The sequence below is a fragment of the Podarcis vaucheri genome (genome assembly GCF_965113315.1).
Source record: "Podarcis vaucheri genome assembly, chromosome: 14".
NCBI lineage: Eukaryota > Metazoa > Chordata > Lepidosauria > Squamata > Lacertidae > Podarcis > Podarcis vaucheri.
In genome coordinates this window covers 35,452,356-35,467,783 of record NC_138752.1, presented here as the reverse complement: position 1 = coordinate 35,467,783, position 15,428 = coordinate 35,452,356, and the positions used below count along the sequence as shown (strand labels likewise).

The 15,428-nt window shown below is 44.4% G+C and overlaps 1 protein-coding gene across 1 annotated transcript in view; it reads right to left on the bottom strand.

Moving 5' to 3' along the window:
• The window catches only part of LOC309518874 (ectonucleotide pyrophosphatase/phosphodiesterase family member 7-like), a 62,371-nt gene extending 47,143 nt beyond the window's left edge, over positions 1-15,228 (bottom strand). The window contains exons 1-2 of the mRNA XM_082199425.1: positions 15,123-15,228; positions 795-989 (exon numbers count right to left, since the gene is read on the bottom strand). The gene's annotated coding sequence lies outside the window, so the exon portion shown is untranslated. The remainder of the gene's footprint in view (positions 1-794; positions 990-15,122) is intronic.
• Between the last annotated feature and the right edge of the window lie 200 nt (positions 15,229-15,428).

Below are 15,428 nucleotides of genomic sequence, written 5' to 3'. Positions count from 1 at the left end.
TATAATTTGCTGATGACTTTATTATCAAGAATGCATTATGCGGGAGATGTGGGGAAGTCCAATGGAAATTTGAAATAAGTTATTGAAATGGATGTGACTTTTTGTTCTTTTTTCTTTTCTTTTCTTTTATTCTGTCTTTTCTTATCTGTAATTTGGAAAAATGTAATAAAAATTATTATAAAAAAAAATATGGGGAGCTTCCCCAACTCCCAGACTATATCTGGCTGCTTTTGGACATCGGAAACCTTAGGCTTTGCATTCCACCTCTGGTTCTTTGCCCCCTTTACAGCACTCTCTGAAATATGCTTACTCAGAAATGGGCTTCCTCCCAAGGAAGTGTGTCTTTCTGTAGGAGGCTCCAAGCAGCAGGCAGTGTGAGAAGATTCAAAGGGTTTTCACTCTGCCTGGCCATCTCCTCATAGCGAGACTTCTCACTTCTCTCTGGCTTCAAATATATCACCTTGGAAACATTCTTAATTACTGCAGATCAGAAGCCAAACATCACATAATAGACATGATTTCAGTAAGTGTAAATGCACTACGGTCTAGGGTTCACTTCTTTGCAGCTCTGGCCAAGTTGTGTCTTGGGTTGCTGGCTCGCTTGCTGCACCCATCACTCTGCTAGTGAAGTTTCTAGATCTGTGTGCAAATGGGGCCCACCCTATTTGCAGGCACAGAAATTTGGTGGACTGTGTTTGCATGTGTTCTGCCAAATTTATCCAGTGGGAGGAGAAATTCACCCATAGTTCCTTAGGGTGGGACTTGCAGGAACAGGAACACAGTTTGTACTTTACCTAAGAGAAGTTCTTTGCTGATGCCATCTCCAGTAAGAGCAATATCAGTCACTGTGTGACAGTCTGGCCAGCATTCTTTCAGCAGTGCCCTGCCCCCCTAGCGTCATTCTGGGGCATTGTGGGTGGATGGTGAAAACGGGGGCTGCCATGCCAAAAGTGGAGAATATTTGCAGAAAATTCTGCAAGCGTTCCTTTCTGGGAAGAAAAAGAAAAACCTCAATATACCCCCCTCCAAAAACACACACACACAAAACCCCCGAGAAATTTCAGCTTAACTCTAGAAATTTCAGTTAAATTCCCTGTTAATTGGCACACATTCATTCTACTAATTATATCAGAGTCCAAGCTCAAAACCATCTAGAATCCCTCCTTTTCCTCCCCCTAGATGTTTTCATCATCCATAGATTTATGGAATGCTGTGTTGTTCCCCATAGGCATCCATCAGGCACATTATTACTGTTGCTCTGTCCTTTTAATTGCTTTTTTCAGAGAACTCCCTTCAGCCCAATTATACTCGGGGTGTTTTTGTTTATTAACCAAAACGCATCTGCAAATTGATGCCGTTACCACTAGTTAAACAGGCTGTAAATCAACTGACTATCTCTACTGAGGGGGTGCCAAAAGATCATTGTAGCTTAGCTTCACTGCTCAGCCTATGGGCTGTATTCAGAGTTCAGGGTTTGTCATGATAGGCCAATCATACGGATATTTGATAGGTCAAGCAGCCAATAACCACTCTGGGCGTAATGAAGTTACTTGGGGGTGGGGCTCCTTTAGAAAGGAATTTGTCTGACTTCTCCGAGTTCCCTTGGAAAGAGGGATTGATTGTTAAACCGCTCTGGGAATTGTAGCTCAGTGAGAGGAGTGGGGATCTCCTGACAATTCTCAGCACCCTTAAACTATAGTTCCCAGGATTCTTTGGAGGAAGCCACAACTGTTTTAAAGTGGTAGTGCAGATATGGCTACGCTTACCTTCAACAACCCCTTCATGGATCACTGCCTTGCCGTGGCGAAGGGGCTTGAAGAACTCAGAGAAGCTATGAACTACGCCGAGCAGGGCACCCAAGATGAACAGGTCATAGTGGAGAGTTTTGACCAAACGTGATCCACCTGGAGTAGGAATCGGCAAGCCACTCCAGTATCCCTGCCAAGAAAACTCCATGGACAAAGACAACAGGCATATAAAAGTTATGACACTGCCTTGGATCACTGCCTTGCCGTGGCGAAGGGGCTTGAAGAACTCAGAGAAGCTATGAACTACGCCGAGCAGGGCACCCAAGATGAACAGGTCATAGTGGAGAGTTTTGACCAAACGTGATCCACCTGGAGTAGGAATCGGCAAGCCACTCCAGTATCCCTGCCAAGAAAACTCCATGGACAAAGACAACAGGCATATAAAAGTTATGATTCACTTTCGAGAATGTATAATTTGCTGCTTAAATGGAATACACAGGATGAGACAGTTAAATCTGCTATGATAAAATGGGCACAGGATGTAGGACATAACATAATGTCTGAGGACTGGGAAAGGTTATGGAACACCGGTATGAAATTTACGGCATGTAGTGCCTTGAAAGAAAACATTATGAAAATGGTATACCGGTGGTACATGACCCCAGTCAAGTTGGCTAAAATATACCACCTGTCTGATAACAAATGCTGGAAATGTAAGGAGGCAGAAGGGACATTCTTTCACCTCTGGTGGACCTGCCCGAAAGTAAAGGCCTTCTGGGAAATGATATATAATGAATTGAAAAAGGTATTTAAATATACCTTCCCCAAGAAACCGGAGGCTTTCCTTCTGGGCATGGTGGACCGGAAGGTTTCAAAGAAAGACAGAACTTTGTTTATGTACGCAACCACAGCAGCAAGAATACTTATTGCAAAGCACTGGAAGACACAAGATTTACCCACACTGGAGGACTGGCAGGCGCAGTTGATGGACTATGTGGAGCTGGCAGAAATGACCGGCAGAATCCGAGATCTGAGCGAAGAAACAATTGAGGAGGACTGGAAAAAATTTAAGGACTATTTGCAAAAATATTATAAGTTGTTTGAATGTTAAGATTGTGCACGATTAGGAAACGTTATGCTTTCGCAATTTGATTAGGAAAATGATAAAGTAAGTGATGACAAAAAAGGAGATAAATTTGAAACAAATATATTATGTTTATTATAAAAGTATTAAAATTAAATTATAAACTTTTGAAATTGGTAACATAATGAATCCAAAGGTATAATAAGTGGTGAAACAAGGTAATAAATTGCTGATATTGTTAGACTAAAGAATGCAATGCTGGGAGGATGTGAGGAGGTCCAATGGAAAGTAACTTCTTGAAAGATGTTTTGAAGTATATTTAATTTTTTCTTCTTTCTTTATTTTTCTTTACTTTTGAAAACTGTTTCTTGCTTGTTGTTATGTGACTGAACCTGTGAACCTATGAAAAGAAACGCAATAAAATTTTTTTATAAAAAAATAAAATAAAAGTTATGACACTGGAAGATGAGCCCCTCAGGTCGGAAGGTGTCCAACATGCTACTGGGGAAGAGCGGAGGACAAGTACAAGTAGATCCAGAGCTGATGAAGCGGCTGGGCCAAAGCCGAAAGGACGCTCAGTTGTGGATATGCATGGAAGCGAAATGAAAGTCCAATGCTGTAAAGAAAAATATTGCATAGGAACCTGGAATGTAAGAACCATGAACCTGGGTAAGTTGGATGTGGTCAAAAATGAGATGGCAAGAATAAATATTGACATCCTGGGCATCAGTGAGCTAAAATGGACGGGAATGGGCGAATTCAGTTCGGATGACTACCATATCTTCTACTGTGGGCAAGAAACCCGTAAGAGAAATGGAGTGGCCCTCATAGTCAACAAAAGAGTGGCGAAAGCTGTACTGGGAAGCAGTCTCAAAAATGATAGAATGATCTCGATACGAATCCAAGGCAGACCTTTTAACATCACAGTAATCCAAGTTTATGCACCAACTACTGGTGCTGAAGAAACTGAAATTGACCAGTTCTATGAAGACTTACAAAACCTTATCGAAGTGACACCAAAGAAGGATGTTCTGCTCATTATAGGGGATTGGAATGCTAAAGTAGGGAATCAAGAGATAAAAGGAACAACTGGCAAGTTTGGCCTTGGAGATCAAAACGAAGCAGGGCAAAGGCTAATAGAGTTCTGTCAAGAGAACAAGCTGGTCATCACAAACACGCTTTTCCAACAACACAAGAGACGACTCTACACATGGACATCCCCAGATGGGCAACATCGAAATCAGATTGATTATATTCTCTGCAGCCAAAGATGGAGAAGCTCTATACAGTCAGCAAAAACAAGACCTGGAGCTGACTGTGGCTCAGATCATCAGCTCCTTATAGCAAAATTCAAGCTTAAACTGAAGAAAGTAGGAAAAACCACTGGACAGGTAAGATACAATCTAAACCAAATCCCTTATGAATACACAGTGGAAGTGAGGAACAGGTTTAAGGATTTAGATTTGCTGGACAGAGTGCCTGAAGAACTATGGATGGAGGCTCGCAACATTATACAGGAGGCAGCAACTAAAACCATCCCAATGAAAAAGAAATGCAAGAAAGCAAAGTGGCTGTCCAACGAGGCCTTACAAATAGCGGGGGAGAGAAGGCAAGCAAAATGCGAGGGAGATAGTGAAAGATACAGGAAATTGAATGCAGATTTCCAAAGAACAGCAAGGAGAGACAAGAAGGCCTTCTTAAACGAGCAATGCAAAGAAATAGAGGAAAGCAACAGAACGGGAAGAACCAGAGATCTGTTCAAGAAAATCGGAAATATGAAAGGAACATTTCGTACAAAGATTACCATAATAAAGGACAAAAGTGGTAAAGATCTAACTGAAGCAGAAGACATCAAGAAGAGGTGGCAAGAATACACAGAGGAATTATACCAGAAAGATATGGATGTCTCGTACACCCCAGGTAGTGTGGTTGCTGACCTTGAGCCAGACATCCTGGAGAGTGAAGTCAAATGGGCCTTAGAAAGCACTGCAAATAACAAGGCCAGTGGAAGTGATGGTATTCCAGCTGAACTGTTTAAAATTTTAAAAGATGATGCTGTTAAGGTGCTACACTCAATATGCCAGCAAGTTTGGAAAACTCAGCAGTGGCCAGAGGATTGGAGAAGATCAGTCTACATTCCAATCCCAAAGAAAGGCAGTGCCAAAGAATGCTCCAACTACCGCACAATTTCACTCATTTCACATGCTAGCAAGGTTATGCTTAAAATTCTACAAGGAAGGCTCAAGCAGTATGTGGACCGAGAACTCCCAGAAGTGCAAGCTGGATTTAGAAGAGGCAGAGGAACCAGAGACCAAATTGCAAACATGCGCTGGATTATGGAGAAAGCTAGAGAGTTCCAGAAAGACATCTACTTCTGCTTCATTGACTATGCAAAAGCCTTTGACTGTGTTGACCACAGCAAACTATGGCAAGTTCTTAAAGAAATGGGAGTGCCTGATCACCTCATCTGTCTCCTGCGAAATCTCTATGTGGGACAAGAAGCTACAGTTAGAACTGGATATGGAACAACTGATTGGTTCCAAATTGGGAAAGGAGTACGGCAAGGCTGTATATTGTCTCCCTGCTTATTTAACTTATATGCAGAATTCATCATGCGAAAGGCTGGGCTGGATGAATCCCAAACCGGAATTAAGATTGCCGGAAGAAATATCAACAACCTCAGATATGCAGATGACACAACCTTGATGGCAGAAAGTGAAGAGGAATTAAAGAACCTTTTAATGAGGGTGAAAGAGGAGAGCGCAAAATATGGTCTGAAGCTCAACATCAAAAAAACGAAGATCATGGCCACTGGGCCCATCACCTCCTGGGAAATAGATGGGGAAGAAATGGAGGCAGTGAGAGATTTTACTTTCTTGGGCTCCATGATCAGTGCAGATGGTGACAGCAGTCACGAAATTAAAAGACGCCTGCTCCTTGGGAGAAAGGCGATGGCAAACCTAGACAACATCTTAAAAAGCAGAGACATCACCTTGCCAACAAAGGTCCGTATAGTAAAAGCCATGGTTTTCCCAGTAGTGATGTATGGAAGTGAGAGCTGGACCATAAAGAAGGCTGATCGCCGAAGAATTGATGCTTTTGAATTATGGTGCTGGAGGAGACTCTTGAGAGTCCCATGGACTGCAAGAAGATCAAACCTCTCCATTCTGAAGGAAATCAGCCCTGAGTGCTCACTGGAAGGACAGATCGTGAAGCTGAGGCTCCAATACTTTGGCCACCTCATGAGAAGAGAGGACTCCCTGGAAAAGACCCTGATGTTGGGAAAGATGGAGGGCACAAGGAGAAGGGGACGACAGAGAATGAGATGGTTGGATGGTGTTCTTGAAGCTACTAGCATGAGTTTGATCAAACTGCGGGAGGCAGTGGAGGACAGAAGTGCCTGGCGTGCTCTGGTCCATGGGGTCACGAAGAGTCGGACACGACTAAACGACTAAACAACAACCTTCAACAAGATGGGGGTCTCATGTGCCTTATGATCAAACCCTGGGACCCTCTATTACAATATTTTTTGTACCATTGCATAAAATAGTTTCTTTTATACAAAACCACCCATCTTGCCCAAACATGTAATATAAATACCAAGTTAGATGGATTTTTAAATATATATGATAAATGTTTCTATATTAAAAAGAGATCACCAAGAATGATGACCCTAAATACCAGCTCCACATTATCAAAGTCAACTTAAGCAAATGTTCCTGGCTCCCATTTCAGAGAATAAATCTCTTCACCATTTCATATGACTCACATGGTTATAACAGCCAAGGGAGCTACAATCAAAAGATTGGCATTAATTCTGATGAACATCCACTCTTCATCTCCAGAGTAGAAAGGCAATTAAAGACAAAAAGAATTCTTTACAACTGAGTATTGGAAAAGTGGGTTTATCACAAGAAGGAAGCCAAGAAGTTTCCTTCAATTTTGGCAATGGGGAAGACTTGCTTCCATCATGGGCTGAGCCAACTCTCACACCCCAGAGGGTTTCCATGGGAGCTGTTGCCTGGCAACTGGCCACTTCCAGAAGGGGAAAGTGTGCCTCCATTATGGTCTGAGCAATGGTTAGCTGCTCAGCCCCTCAGTGGTTAAGAGCAGTGGACTTGTAATCTGGTGAACCGGGTTTGCTTCCCCGCTCCTCCACATGCAGCTGCTGGGTGACCTTGGGCCAGTCACACTTCTCTGAAGTCTCTCACCCCCACTCACCTCACAGAGTGTTTGTTGTGGTGGAGGAAGGGAAAGGAGAATGTTAGCTGCTTTGAGACTCCTTAGGGTAGTGATAAAGCAGGATATCATATCCAAACTCTTCTCTTCTTCGTGCTTGGAAGAGGTACCATCTCATTCATAGAACACTTTACAATTTCCACTGGGGTATGGCGTTGAACTTAACCTCATCATTGCAAGGCCATAGCTGTCAACTTTTCCCTTTTCTTGTGAGGAATCCTATTCGGAATAAGGGAATGTCCCTTAAAAAAGTTGACTGCTATGTGCAAGGGTGACGTGTGATTTTATTTTGTATCAAACGTTTTTCCATCACTTGACGGCCTCCTGACTGCCCAAGTTTACTTGGTCTAAATAATAAACTTTTGGCAAGTTGCAACGGCAACTTCCTCAGTTCAAGCCCCAGATCCCCTAAAGAAGACTCATTTCTTGGACCTCACTTCCTGATCTAAGCAAGACACTTGTGGCACAGCATCACATTGGGACTGAAACTTAATCCAACCCTCCAGTTTCTTAAAGAAGCTGGCATTTGGCCCACTGCTTCTTGCTGGTAATCCACATGGAAGATCTCAGCCTGATATCTGCTGCACACATACTGAGAATATAGGAGCAGCTGAACCACGGCTCCTGAATCGGTTCCTTCACACATTTCTAAGACGTTGCAGTTTGCAGCACACTGTCAACTTTTCCAAGGGGGATGGGGAGGGGAAAGTCAGCTCCTAGAGAACAAACTTTCCTCCTGCAGTCTCCGAATCAGCAAGTCACACAGAACCAGAAAATGGAAACAAAGAGGCTTTCCTTGAAATAAGAAAGTAAGCACTTTGGAAAGAGCTGGGGCAGCAGAACGCTGTGGAGCCGAAGTATCGCTTCACTGAAGCCATTTTTTTTTGCCAGGCTTTCTTGTGGTTCTGTTTGCTTACTGCTTATGAAAAGCAATTTATAATTGTCATGGACTCATTGATTTAGGAACACCTGTGGTTTGAGGGCACATCACGGCTGCGGAACTCGACGGAACTAATTTAACATAAAACACACACCATCTTGTAGCTGCTGGGCTGGGAGCCTCTAGCACAGCAACCAACACAGAGTCTGATTCTTCACTTGAGCTGGGCACATCTTGACATGTAGATTCTATGAAGCCAAGTGTTAACTGTGCTCTGCCTGCTCCCATGCAGAGAGGAGGTGCAGATGAATCAGTCAATTTCTGGCCCGTGTCCCTTTTACACGTATTTAGGAAAGGGGGAGGAATTAGGCCTGGTAATCTGCAGTCCCTGAAACAACAACGTGTGAACCAAAACACAGCTACCCTTCATAATGTGATGGTCACCAAATTTTGTGACAGAATTCTCCAGTGAAAAAATGTGCACGTTAGGGGAAAGACTGTATAAAAAGGCAAATATTAATGAAAATGGTGTATAACAATGCATTATATTCTTCTCTCTCTCTCTCTCTTAGACATGCACACAAATGCTGGTGATTTTTATGCGGGCTTTCAAAATTAAAAAATCTCCAAGTTGATGACTAGAAATGCAGCAAGCTGATGATTAGGAGAATGAGAAACTGAAATGTCTATCCTGAAATCATCTGCAGTTTATTACAGTTTATTATTTGTCCCTGATAAATAAACATGCAGTTGGGAGGGAAAAGGAGATGCATGTGCCCACCCCCTTGTTGTCAAACCAGCCCCCACCCTGACAGCCCCAGATCACTCAGGGTAATCTGAAACTGCTGCAACCTGCTCTGGTCAAATCCTGCGCCAACCCCAATGGGCTCAGTTCAGGATCCAGCCAGAACTGGTGCATAATCCTTTGCTTGTGTTTGTGTTCATGGGCTGAAGAACTTCTGGTCTTTAGGTCTCATGTGACCCCCAGCCTAATTTTATGCAGATAAGTGGAAGGCTTGAAAAAAAGAAAGGGCTTTTCTGGGAGGTGGGAAGCTGAAATGGATAGTACAATGGAAGGAGGGTGGAACTTCTTTGTAAGCAGAGAGACTAAGCAGTGTCAAAAGTAGAAATCGAAAGCAGGATGGAGGAGTGTCAGAAAGTGTGTGTGTGTGTGTGTGTGTGTGTGTGTGTGAGAGAGAGAGAGAGAGAGAGAGAGAGAGAGAGAGACAGACAGACAGACAGACAGACAAATGGTGGCAGGCTGTCCACATTTTGGCCTTAGCTCTGCTCACTGCCAGCATGCAGCCCTGACAGATCACAGCAGAGGGAATGAGACCTTCAGGGGACAAAAGTTTCCCCAACCGTCGCACAATTTCACCCATTGAGTTTTATAGCAGGCAGGGACTGAGGCCCACATGTCCCAGTTCTAAGGCCAACACACCAGCCACTGCCCCACACTGGTACCCCCCCTCCTGTCCTAGGTACAGTGCATGGGCAAGTCAGGAGATACAGGCTCTCTCTGCCTTGCCCCTGCTAGAGAGTTTTAAAATAGGGATGCAAACACCCACATGGGAAGCAGCCATCTGTCAGCGGTCCCAATGGTAGAGAGCAGGAATGTGACAAACCACACTATCAAGAAGTGGAAAGATGTGGGTTTTTTGGGTAGATGCAGGATGATCATGTGCATCATGGGGCTGGAGCCATTGGACCACTCAAGCATTCAAGTTCACACTTCAGCAGGCCAAGGGGATTTCAAGCTAAGCAAGGGAGTGCTTAATTTTATGGAGCAAAACACTGCTAAGGAGGGCGGTGAGTCAGAGGATGAGTTCAGAAGGCAGCTGATAGTAAATAGATGTTTTAATACAGGGCTGGCGAGCCTCAGTCCCAGGGCCAAATGTGGCCCTCCAGGCCTCCCTGTTTGGCTCTCAAGACTTTGCCCAGGCCACACCCCTTACTAGAGCTGTTTTTCACTCTCCATAAGTGCTTTCTGTACTACTAAGACGCTCATGCCCAGAGGTGGGCATATGAGGTGGGACCTCAGGATATAAAGGCATGACTAGTTGCACCAACAGGCTGTTAGGCTGCTGAATGAAAAGATAACAACAGGGCAACTGACTTTTGGGTTTGGTGGGTGTGCATCAGTAAACGAGGGGAATTAAGACTGAGAGAACTGAGTTGGGGGTGATCATGTAATCTCACTATATATAAGTTGTACAAGTGACAAAGTATTTCAGTTTTTCCCATGCTGAACCTTGTATTCCCTCCCTCTCTCCATCTTCTTCCTCATTCAGGGGGCTGGCAGGGGAAGGACAGTTCTCTTTCCCCAGCAGTTTGGATGGTCCACTTGCAGAAGGTTTTGGCTGCAGTGCCACAGGGCTGCAAGCTGACCACCTTTTTCATATGTGGTTTCCTTCCCCCCTCCTCTCCTCTCCTTGTATCCTCACAACAACCCTGTGAAGTTGGCAGTGCACAGGCCAGCTCCCCGCCTGACATCATCGGTCCTCCCTGCTGCCTCGAGGATGCTGCGTTTGTGGGTACAGCTGGCTCCTTCTGTTAGACGATGAGAAAGTGTGACATTTTGGGAGCACTTCCAGAGAACAGCTTTCTCAAAATAGCAATCCAAAAGGCCCCCATTTCCACTTGAAAGCCATATGCTCCCCCCCCGAAGGAGCTTTGCTTCAATCCCCCTCATCCTTAACCCTGCATGGCGCTTTAGGAAATCAGATGGATGCAAATTCCCCATCCGGCAAGTCCCATTCAGATCTGGCTCTATTAGCTCATATTCCATCCTGCAGACTTGTCAGGCCTGTCTGAGGCAACCTGACAACTCTCTGGAGTTCACATCCTTTGGATGGAAGGGGATAAACTGCAGTTAAAACCCTGCCAGCCATTTTTCATTCACAAACTGATGGTGCAAATTCGTTTCTCTTAAGAAGTAACTCTGATTCAACCGATGCAGCAATGAATTGCAGATATAGCAAAATCTTTCAGTATAGGTGGGCAACTGACAGCCACCACCCAGGCCCTCACCACAATTTCAGGTTGTAGGGATATCGCGGAGTGGGGCAGTGGGGTCCGGAGGGAGCACACTTCCCCACCAGCAGCCAGACACGGTCGGCCTGCACGCGTGACCTTGGGGTGCAGGGAAACCCCCCCCAGACAAGCCACAGCTGTCTGTACATCGTTCCACCTCTGCCTGACCTTTCGCGATCTCAGCAGTTTGCGGTGTCCTGTCTGTAACCCTTTTCCATGAGACCTTTGTCTCCATACGTCATACATTGAGCAAGGGGAAAATGACGCTGTGGAACAGGTGCCAAAATAGCTTTGTACCACCCCACGATTTCGGGACGGAAGAGGTGTAAAGGTCACAGCCCAAAAATGTATTTGCCTGGCTTGCATGTTTGTCTCAATAAAAAGAGGCTCCACAGGAATGGTGGTAGCTCGCTCGCTTCAGACCACCTGTGCGCAGCTCACATGATGATCAACACCTGTCTTGGGCCTTCACTTCGCAGGTGAATGGCAAGGAGAACTTAAATGGGAAAAGGAGAAGAAGAGAAAAGGGGTGCAAGAAAAAAAGGTGTTTGTGAGTAAGGTGGTACTACTCACGTTTGGTTCTGGCACATCACTGGCTTGAACTATTGCTTTTTTTCCTCCCAGCATGCCTTGGGACAACTTGCCAGCATCTAATCTAATTAGGCAGCAGTCCTAACACTGCATATCTGGGAGAAAGCCCAATTGAACTCAATAGGACTGACTTTTGAGTGGACAAAGCTAAGATTGCTTTGCTTGTTTTGCAGAGCTTCCTGGATTATTATCTGAAGACTGTAACAGACTGCAGATTGAGCAACTTCTTCCCTCTCATCCTTGTGCTTGTTTTCTGACATCAAAGCCCAAGGAAAAGTTCTGTGAAATGCTAAAGCTTGCTCAGTGTTCTTGATTATTCATTGTCTTGAAGAAATGTGCTGAATATTCAGTTTGCTGCCTTGAATGCATGCATACATAGCTTCACTTTGCCTGTTTAGCTTTTTTTAAAATTCTGTTTTTATTTGTTAGGATTCATATGCCACAAAATCTTCAAAATCTCTAAGGGGTTTACATAACATAAAATTACCAATATAATCAGATTTTAAAAAAACAAGTTAGCCCTTTTTGGAATGAAAGCAGCAGTTTTATTTAAAATGCATTATAATGCACATACTAAAATACACATCAAATGTACATTTGTGGGCAGGCCTGCTGAAACATAGTTTTTCAGTAGGCACTGAGAAGTTTGGTGAAGGCACCTGCCTAGTATCAAGAGATAGAAAGTTCCAAAATGTTGGTGCTAGCTATACCCTTTCTGGTGTAAACTGTCATTGGTAACCTAAATCCACTCCCCCCAATCTAAATTGAAATGTTAGTCCTGCAGAAGATGCAGTTTCTCCTGGGGGTGGGGTTGGGAGGGCTGTCATCTTTGTAGTCAAAGCACTTTGCAAAGTATATCTGTGCAACCCCCACCCGGGTTCAATCCCTAAGTGACCTGCAGAAACTAGAGCTGATGAATAACTTGAGCACAAGTCCCTGCTTCTTCCTAAAACCTGACCCCTGCTGATTTGAAATTCCTTCCCCATCCCTTTCATCCCTCCATCCTGAAATTCCCTGTGGCTGTTCTACCTACTACCCAAAATAAGCAGGCATGCTTTCAGTTGTGTTCCATTTAATAGAGACCATTAGGCTGTTCTGTTCAAATCAAGGCATGTTAGCAACCATAGAAAGTGTTGCAGTTAAGGACTTATAACTTTGCTTCCTGGCAAAAGCAGACTGACCAGTGTGAACATTAACTGATAAATGTTTACCCATTACACAACCAAAAGCAGGAAATGGAGAAGAAGGAGCAGGGCATTTAAATGAGCCTTTTATCTTTGCCTTGTTTGTAAAGCAGGCACGGGGAACCTTCTGCAGCTCCAAGACCATATTCTCTTGGGAGCAACTTTCTGCAGGTTGCATACCAGTAGTGGGTGTGGCCAAAGTGGGTGTGGCCACACCTCCCACTCTCCATCCTCTGGGCAAGCAAGAGGAAGCACCATAGTTTAAGGACACATTCCAGCCATGTAAAATCACTAGAGGAAGGTGCACTGTAAAGACTCCTCAAAGGATTCCCAAACTGGAAACTGGTCCTGTTTGGTTTGGCTTTTTTTTTTTTTTTTGCCTTGCTGCAGAAACTGTGGCAGGTGGACCAAGAAAGAGCTCGGCAAGGATTTCCTTCAGACAAGTTCCTTAGCAATACAGATAAGTTGATTTCAATGCACAGCAGCTGTTGCTGACACAAGCTTTGAAGTTTGTTCCTAGCATGAAATCTAATGATGAATGAAACTGGAGATCTGGAACAGCCAGTACATTATTTGGAGGTGGTAGACGCAGATGGCAAGATAGAGGAATGCGGCAGGCATATGGTTAGGAGAACAGACCAAGAAAGTGAAACCGAAGGGAAGGAAATAAACGGGCAACCACTGACTGGTTTGGGCTGGATTTGTAGGGTTCTGGCTGCAGAGAAATTGTTTGCGAGCCAGAAGAGGGACATAGATCATAGTGGGTAGTGGATTGGGGGAGAAAATCGTTCAGTTTGCCTTTTAGTGGACACTTCCCAAATTTGCACTCCCCAAACCATTGTGGACTGATATGTAACTGTACTTCAAAATTCTCACTTCTCTGAATTTTGCAAGGCAGTTCTAAAAAAACCCATACAAAACTGCATGTCTTAGGGAAAGTATACTAAAAAATGCATATGGTAGTGAACGCAACATACAAAAAAAAAGACATTATATTATTGAAATTACTTGCAGAAGTTTATTTGTTTAGAGAAATGTATGCAAAAATGAGTACACATGTCTGTGTTTATACATACATGCATACATGAAAACTGATGCAGAAATGGGATGAATTGAATTGAGATAAACCAAAACTGAGATTTGTCGATCTCTAGTGGTAGATTTCAGACTTAATGCCAAGTCCTGTAGCCCAAGGCAGGATTTCAGCTCAGTCCTACTTGGTGGTGCTGTGGATTGAAGCTGGTACCTTTTGCATGCAAAGCTGATGCTCTGCACCTGAAGGGCTCTCCTTATATTCTTGTGTTCCATTTCTGGTGTGATGTCATTCTGAGTTTCTCCATTTCCATCAAACTTCATGGGCCGCTGTTCACAACTGAAGCACTGTGTGGTGCAGCGATGCCTTATAACACTTTTCATTCTACAGCACATAACTGTGGGAAAGAGGAAGAGATGCCCAGTTGCTTTGCACTCGTTTCACTGGGGGTGTCAGGAGCAGGTGAGCAATAACTCACACAGTGCCAGTGAAAGAAACAAAACAGTTCAGGAGGGCAGGCCTAGTGAGCCCAGCAATTCTTCCTGGTATATCTTGTTCCTGTGAAGCAGTTGCCAGGACCAAAGATCCCCGCCTTCCCACAGCTCCCTAAGTTGTCTCTTCACCTGGTTCCTTCCCAAGTAATTTGAGTCTCCATAATCTTGCCTGTTTTTGCTCTGCCCTCTGCATACCTCTTCAAGTTCTGGGAGGCCAAGAGGGAGGGAAGCTGCCAGTCACAGCCTGCCTCATCTCTGCCTCTCCTCTCCTTCCTCCGCCTCTGCCTCTGATTCTGAACTGCTCTCTGCCATAGCCTTTTCCTGCTCACTAAACCCTGTTACCTCTTCAGTAATAATAAAAAGACACAGGAAAAAGCAAAATATAAAGAAAGGTACAAAATCCATAAAACAGGTCCAGTAAATAATGAACCACCCAACAGATCCATCACGAAGCAAACAAAGCTAAGCTGCAAGGAGGAAAACAATTAGAATTTTCAATATTAGCAAGAACATGGATAAAGAAAACAGGACATTGAACTGACCGAACAACAAAATTGTCTTGGCAACATTTCCCAACTTATCTTTTTCCTGGGGCAGTCCATTTATTCCTCCCCTCGGTCTTCCACATTAGGGAGGCTCCATTGTCTGTCCAGGGCTCTCAGTAGGCAGCTTTTGCACCCTTTGCTACCCCTCTGCAATTCACCCAGGCTCTCACCCTGCATGGTATGATGAATTGCTGCTCATCCACAGCAAGAACTGCTCACTTCTTTTCCATGCTAGTAACAGAACAAAAATCAGAGACGAGAAAGAGGGTGCCAGTGGGCCTTGCTTCTTACCATGTTTTGGCCTGATGGCAAAGCTCACAGGGAAAGCAGCAAGGCTGGATGAAAGTTACTGGACCACAGAAAGTGCTGAGTGATCAATTTGCTCCAACAACGGTTGGGAGGAGACTGAGATCTTTGATGCATCTGTCTCCCCACAACCTCCTCCAGGCTCCACCCCTCTGAGAGAACTTTAGAGTTCTCTGAAGAGCCAACCCTCAGCCTTAAGATGGACCACACCTCCTTAATTCCAGAGCCTCCCTCTTGCTGCTCTCTTGGACTGGTGATGTGTAGTGGGAGGCATCTGGTTCCTCGGGCTCA